The sequence below is a fragment of the Geospiza fortis genome, unplaced genomic scaffold (assembly GCF_000277835.1).
Source record: "Geospiza fortis unplaced genomic scaffold, GeoFor_1.0 scaffold200, whole genome shotgun sequence".
Classification (NCBI taxonomy): domain Eukaryota; kingdom Metazoa; phylum Chordata; class Aves; order Passeriformes; family Thraupidae; genus Geospiza; species Geospiza fortis.
In genome coordinates, this window is record NW_005054353.1 from 5002933 (window position 1) to 5011380 (window position 8448).

Consider the following 8448-nt stretch of genomic DNA (forward strand, 5'->3'; position numbering starts at 1 on the left):
TCCTCCAGGCTGAACAGACCCAGTGACCTCAGCTGCTCCTCATATGCCTTCCCCTCAAGGCCTTTCACCATCTTTGTTGCCCTCCCTTGGGCACTCTCTGATAGTTTTCTATCTGTCTTTTCTTGTGGCACCCAAAACTCCCCCAGCACTCGAGGTGAGGCTGCCCCAGCTCAGAGCAGAGCAGGACAATCCCCTCCCTTGCCCGGCTGGTGATGCTGTGCCTGATGCCCCCAGGACACCCTTGGTCTCCTGGCTGCCAGGCACAGACCCACAGGCAGCTTCCTGCATCCTGCTCAGCCCAAACTGGATCAGCCACAGGGCAGCTGCAGTGGCCAGGCTGCCCGTGTCCCTCAGCCCTGTGCTGCTGGGGCACTGACCAAGGTCTGCATGGTGGGGTAAGTGAGTGGAGCCCTGCTGTGCAAAGATACTGAAGAAACAAATGTGGAGAATTTTCCTGATGCTGGATGAGGCAATTGCATTGGAACACAAATTCTTCTTGCAGTTAAAATTTCCTATCTTCTTAATATCTTTGGATTGTTTCCAACAGAAAATTTCTCCCAGTTCATTTATTCATTTTCAGAAAAGTTTCTACTACTTAGAGAAGATGTATAGAGCATTTCTTAATGTCCTAGGTTCTATTTAACTTTTTTTTCAGTTGTTCAATTGTTGTTTCCCCAGTAACATGTCTGGGGTTGGCTAATGTATGAAATGCAAAATGTGTGGCTCAGCAACAGGCTCTTTGCATTACCAGGGACTGTGTCTTTATGAGGTTTGAGTACTTAAAGTTTGCAAGGTTCATTTGGCAAAGGATTAATAGAAGTAATGTTCAGATCCTCCTCCTTATTTTATTCAGGTAACTCTGTAAAACAGAAACAAGTTGTGAGGGGGAAAGGGGAAATTTTCTCTTTAATTAAATTATGAACCAGTGTAAAGGTTGAAGTGGTGTGTTACTGTGGCATCTTTTACAGAATGACTAAAGGGTTCAAAACCTACTTTTCTGACACAAAGAGAGAATGTCACATGAATCATTCCTTGTCAGCATGACAGGAGCTGTACTAAACTAATCCATCATTTCTCCAATCTTGAGAATGTCATTTTTCATGGTCCCTCATTTGAGGAAATTAATTGGAAATTAATTAGAATTAATTGAAAATTGCTGTCATGTTTTACTGATCAGGAATGGAAGGACGAGGCAAAAACACCTTCTGCTTCTTCATCTGTTACCATCAATCCCAGCAATAAATAGAAATAAATCAGAAATTGGTTTGGTATTTTTTCAAGTTGGTTGAAATATAGAGTATTAATTACTTATGCATAGAGAATTACTCTGACTGTTGATCCAGCTGGTAATAGAAATGAAAGAGAGCATTGAATTGCTTGTGTAGAACAGAATTTGTCTTTCAGGATGAGTAGTTTCAGAATTGCAGTGTTGGACCATGGAAAACCACAAGATTGCACTACACTGTATCTCCTTTAATAATGCCATATAAAATTGGAGGATAAAACTTGATAAGAAATATTTTTTAATCTGAATTTTATATCAAGAACATGGTTCAGAACTTGCAAATTGAGTAGACAAAGTATGTGAACCAGAGATAAAGATACCAGATAAGATTAAAGATACCTGAGTCCATCATATGTCCCACTTCCAGCTCCTTTTCCCTCCCTTCAGCTGCCACTACTTCTTGAATAAATCAGCATGAGGACTGATCAAGGAATATCCTTGATTTTACATAGGATATTTGTTTTCAAAGAAAATATTTGGTAAGATTCCTGCAAATATAATCTTTCTGTATTGAAACGAAACTATCCCTAACTGGATGAGTAATCAAAGCTGCAAAGCGCTTATGTTTGGGTAGCTAATCAGAGCTTCAAACTGCCTCATTGCTTAGAGCTAGACACGCTTTCATGTTAAGCTGAATAATTAAAATGGAATATTTTCCTGTGCAAAATGAGATACTCAAGGCCTAATTTGCAAAATATTTTAGTATTAGCAGCTTGAATCCTCTGTGAAGCTAGAGAGGAAGAGCTAAAGAGCCCTGTAAGTATTGAGGCTTTGAATTAGGATTTGTTTTCTGCCAGTGGAAGTTCAGCTTTTCAAAGTAATCAAAGTTGGGGGAAGATATCACTTAAACAATGGCTGTCTCAGAGATTCCATCTGTTTCAGCTAGGAAAGATTAAAAATAAATGCACACAATTAGGTGCACCTGCTTCAGTCACAGTAAATATTAGAGTAGTGGAGAACTTGGTAATTTTTGTCACCAGCGCTGGTACTTGTGGGAGCGCTTTTCAGTTCACTTCAGACACAAATCTGGGGCAGCAGACAAGGTGAGTGTGTGTGGGGAAGGCGACCTCCAAAGCAGTTCAATGCATCACCCAAGACCTGTAGGAGAAAGCATGCAACATCCAGATATGAAGTGACAGAAAACAGATATGAGCAGCAAGGAAGGAGAAAAACCCAACAAACCATCAAAAGACATCTGGGTCAGGGCTTGAAAAGGCAGAAGTTTAATTAATTTCAAACCCAGATAATTAGCTAGATTTTTAGCCATGATAATTTGGAGTGTAATTTGTGATGTCTTCCTGTCGTCGCTGCTGAAAGTGAGCTTGAGCAAACCCACTCTCTCTCTAAGAAAGAAAAGACAATCCATCTCATTGAGCAAAGAGTACTTGGGTGCTGCAGCTCCTCTTCACTATGTTTAGCCAAGTACTAACTAAAGCAAAGGTACTCTTGTTTTCCAGTCCTAATCTCATCTGAAAATCCCCTTGCATTTCAGGTGTGCCAGCACAGATGAAAGGGGGACAGAATTCCACCTGCATGATGGTGCTTCTGCCCGTGGAAATGATTCCCCTCCCTGGGCTCAGAGTTACAGAGCACGTGCAGGTCCCTGTCCGGCTGCATTTGCTCCCAGTGTTGCCTGTGCCAACAACAAAGGGTGCTTGTCATGCAGGGAGGTCCAGCTCCTGGGCAAGACTGGGCCTAGGGATATCATATCAAGGGTTAAGTTTCTAAAATTTCCACAGACAGCCTGATTGCCAAGGCTGGCTATAGCTAATCTTCACCATCATCCTGTTTAAAACTGGCCTCCAGCCTCACGCTGTCCAGCAGTCTGGTGTCCTTGCCACCCTCAGGCACTTCCATGCTGTCTCTGCTATTCAGTCAGACTCCTGACTGGACACAGATTACACCTAGGTGTATTTAAGTGTTTAGTTAATGATATGCACACTCTTTGGACAAATTGTTCCACACTTATTAAGAAGAGAGAAGTCAATCCTGTTTCATAGAAATTTCTTTGAGGGACTTCTGACATTGGTGTGAAAGAAAAGTAGCTCTGAATAAAGATGTCAGAGCTTTGCTTCAGCTGTGGTATTATTAGGGTTTCTTTCCTCCTCTCAGTATCTTATTCTGGTAAAATTTATAGAAAACACTTTGTAGAGTTCTTCATGTCACTGTTGAACTGGGTGGAAATCAATCAATGTAGAAAACCAAGCAAAAGCTAAACTTATTTTTCATTTAGTAAGAATGTATGTTTTTTGATTTAGTTGAGAGCACAATCAAGCTGAGAGAATTTTTTATACTTTGTGAAAAAATATATATCTTCCAAAAATTGAGTGAGTAACAATTCTAAATAGCACTTGAATGCCATGGCATATCAAAGGATCAAAGAATTCTCTCGCAGAGAATGAATGGCTGGTGAGCAACATGCTAGACATGGTCTTTGTGGTGTCACTGAGCATACCACAGAAAACATATCAATTCCCCTCTGCAAATAAAAAGCTGAAAAAAAAGACAGTGGATAAACCAGGCTGCCAAGATCCATCTTTTTTGATGTAGTGAAAACAAACTCCTGTCAACTAGAGTTTTTCCAAGTGTCACAGAAAGAAAGGTAATAGGTTTATTCCTACAGAGGCGATACTTCTAGGACATAAAAGATCTCTCTTTTGTGCTTCTTCTCAGGTTCAGACTGGTCTTTTTTTTCCCTTCTCCCCTCAAGTCTTTCTAGTAGCCTACTGCAGGTACAAACCTCCTCAGGAAGACAAAAAGCAATCTCTCATGGGCTGGTTTCCCGCCCCTAAAGGCACATGAAACCCACAAAAATTATGTCTCAGTTTTGACTGCCTTCAATATTTTTTTCTGTTCTGGCAGCAGAAAAGGAAAATTCTCTCCTACCAGAGAATTATCCCTGGTGGTCTCTGAGCGAGGGTCTCAGAGGGCAGGACAGAGATGGGAGGAGCTTCCCTGGCCCCACAGCAAACAGCAGCCGGGACAGGTCAGAATCCATGCAGGGAGAACAACACGCTGAAAAGCAGAGCTTTCCAGAATAACTGCATTTTCAGATTTCAAATAAAACACTAAAAAACCCCAAAGGTTCAAAAAGTGCTGTTTAACTCCTCTCACAACAAAACTTTGCTGTGAGATTCCAGGGCTTTTTAGGAGAATACCACCGTCTCTTTTCAGCTACTTAACTGAGAAGCAATCATAAAGAGACACCTAAACCCCATCAGGAGAACCAGGTGGGATGAAAGTTCTCCTACTTCCACTCATAGCATGAATTTTAGCACACATTCATTTATGGTGGAGTTAGGTACTCTCCACAAGAGTAACTGCTTCACTAAGAAATGTTTAATAGTGTAAATAAAAAAAACCTTTCTAAATTGAATTTATTGAGAAAGCAGAAAACTTTATCTCTCTTGGCTTTTTTCAAACAGCTCTTCCTCTTTCTTTCATATACAGCTGCAGAGATGAACTCCAGAACTCACCTATTAACAGTGCTGACCTATAGCCAGTTCCTTAGTGCTCCTTTGGCCTCATCCTAGAAAAGCTAAATGTAAGTGTGAATCCTTTCCAGGAAGGAGAAACTCTAGCAAGTGCTAGAAATCTCTAGATTCCACTCTAGGATATGACCCTCTGTTAGGTGTGTCTGACCCAGCATATGCCAGGGAAAAGGCAACCCATACATCCATTTCTCCAGCTGACTCACAAGAACTTACACACTGCTCATCTCAGTCAATGCCAGAGCAGACTGAAAAAATCAAGCTTTAGCGTTTTTATTTGGGATCACTTTTTAACCCTGCATCAATAGAATTTGAGCCCAAGGGAAAATCCAGCAAAATACAATTTATCATGAGAGCTGTGGCCAAACAGGTGCCGCCTGAGCCACCTCTGCCAGCAGAGAAAACCTGTCATAGTTTCACATGCCTGTGTTTAAAACCTTAAAATGAGAAGAAACAAACAAACTCTGCCAATCTCATGTTTATCAGCAAGCACCATAAATAAATGGCTCTACATAAATAGGAATCACTAAATGATCCAGTTTAGGCAGCCAATTGGAAAGCAGTGTGAAGATACAACTATTCCTCAATAAATGGTAGCGAAATCATTTCTAGTTGTATATAGAGATAGGTGTACAGAGTACTTTACAAATACATGGATCCCAAACAGCTGATGATGTCTGAACTTGCCAATATTTACTTTCTGGCATGCAAATGAAAGCCAGACAAAATCCCTAGCAGCAAAAAGAAGTGAGATCCATATGGAGAATATGAATTTAACCAAGTAAATGATGATTTGTGTCATATCTTTACAAGCAAGAGCTTTCTATGCATATTGAATCTTGACCTATGTTTGCACACTCTTAACCTGAAGATTTCTAATGTATTTTGAGTCTTTATTTTGTTGAGGAAATCACTGGGTTCAGAAGTTCCTGGGATTCAATGTCAACAAAGCAGCTCAAAAAATTAATCTGTCTAGTAATATCATGGGCAAACAAATCAAAGTTGAAGCAAGAAAGAACATGTTTCAGTATCTCTACTTCCACTCAAATTTTTATTGACTGGCCAAAGCACCTCGAATTTTGAGGGCATCACATTTTCTGTTTTTTTTTTTCCCCAACTTACTGCAGTCCCTGTTGAATAATTTACAATACATGGTTGCCTTTCAGGTGAAGCCAGATACATTCTTCTCTTGATTACAGTGAAATTTGGAAGGTGGTATAGATCCATGCTATGATACTTAGCCTAGCTAGGAACTCCTCAGCCTGCATGCATGTTACCAAGCAGCTGGAATGCTAAAAAATGTAATTTAAAAACAAACAAAGAGACGAACTGAACCAAACCAAACCAAACCAAACCAAACCAAACCAAACCAAACCAAACCAAACCAAACCAAACCAAACCAAACCAAACCAAACCAAACCAAACCAAACCAAACCAAACCAAACCAAACCAAACCAAACCAAACCAAACCAAACCAAACCAAACCAAACCAAACCAAACCAAACCAAACCAAACCAAACCAAACCAAACCAAACCAAACCAAGCAACCAACACCAAAAATCCCCAACAAAACAAACCAAACACACAAAAACTCCCAACAAACAACAAAACCCCAAAACCAGACAATCAAAAAACCAAAAAAAACCTGAACCCCCCCCCAAAAAATAAAAACCTACAAACCATCTACCACCCCCTCAAAAAAATAAACAAAAAACCAAACCAAACATAACAAGAAAAACAGGAGATAGCATCTGTACAGGATGGCCACAAAGTATGTCTTTGCAAACAAGACAGTTCAGAACTTGATGTAAAAGAATACAGGTAGAAAGGGAAGTCAGAATGGATGTGCACAGTTATTTCATCTAAAAATAAATTAATCCACTATCCTCTCCCCAAGAAAAACAAAACCATAAAAATGCCAGATATGTACATCTATGAAAAAATGCTTGTGGAGACAAGTTATTGACAATCACATCAGCAATGGGTTTCAGCAATGTGTTGAGCACATTCTTCGTGTTTACCACTTAGACTCAAGTCTATCCAGAACAAATTGGAGCTGGCAGAGATGCTCAGCAAGAGCATCATCTCTCTCGCCCTTGCAAGAACATCAACACTCCATCATTTAACAGCAATTCTGAATAATCCAGGGCATCACCGTTGACTAGAGATCAGCAAGTGTGACAGCCAGGGACAAAAAGGCTGGGAACAAGGATCCAGGGAACTACAGACCTGTCAGCCTGAGCTCAGTGCCAGAGAAAGTCATGGAGCAAATTACCTTGAGCAGCATCACATGGCACAACAGAACAACCAGCGGATCACTCTCAGCCAGTGTGGGTTTGTGAGAGGCAGGTCCTGCTTGGCTAACCTGAGCTCCTATGACAAGGTGACCTGCTTGGTGGATGAGGGAAAGACTGTGGATTTTGTCTGCCTGGACTTCAGAAAAGCCTTGATGCCACTTCCAATAGCACTCCCTTAGAAAAGCTGGCTGCTCATGGCTTGGACTTCTTCAGGTTACTGGAGACATTGAATGCTGCTGGTTGTCAGTTAATTAATACCTGATTAAATCTCCTTATAAGTTTAGCAATACCACTCTCCAGTCTCACATGAATATGATGTGATTTTTAATATTCCTTCAGAGTAAATCTACACAAACATTATGATGCACTATTATGTTTACCATGCCTGTTCCTTTTCTTTCCTAGGAAAGCACAACATTAAGAAGTCCCACTCATGTGGGTTAGGGCATATAGGCCTTGCAAAACCTCAGCCTAAGTGCAAAGAAACCGCTACTGAGAACCTTTGCTGGGCTGTTTATGTTCTGCTGTGGAGAATTTACCTTTGTGCAGTTTCCACTGCATGTCTTTCCTGATAAATGTTTGCTCTTCTGACAAAGACACAGAGAAAAGGAAGGAATCTTGTATACAAATTTCCATTTTTTAAATGAAGATGGAAAGCCTTTATTTTGTGATTGGTGTCTCTAAAGGATTCCTTTAATTACTCTGTTTCAATAATTAAAGAAGTTAATATTGATGTTAATACAATATTTTTGGAGGCTAAGACAAAAAAACATGTAAACAACAGGAAACATAGTATGTACAGTAGCTACAGAACAGCAGAAGATATAAAAATAAACAAACATTTTAATCTTATATGTATTTCAGTCTTAACAGTAGCGCCAACCTTTTTTCTAAGTCCTTTTTAAAGGTATCTTCTCTGAATTTTTAAGCTGGATGCTGGCCGAGTGTTTTGTCTTTCAAATGTTTGTTTATTCATTCAGCTGGTTTCTTAAAGCACCAGCATGAGAACATCTGAACCCCAGCAGGCTCGTATATATCAAAGCTTAGAGTTATTCATTTCCCTAACCCATTTGTAACCCACAGCCATATGGCTCTCTTCTCTCCTCTCCTCATCTTCTGTGCACATTTGCATGCATATAAACACATATGATACTCAATTTATTTAAAATGCATCCTTGTATTCCTCTGAATAATTTTCTCAGTTGGCAGTAATCATATACCCTGTTGCCACTCAATTTTAATGGGAAAAATTTAAAACAGTTTTAAAGACAATGTACCTTCCTTGGTTTGGCTTTTGACAAATTGCCCTGAATCTGGGCTCTGTGCTGTCATCACAGGAATTGTAACCCACACCACAGCTAAAGGCACAAAAGTT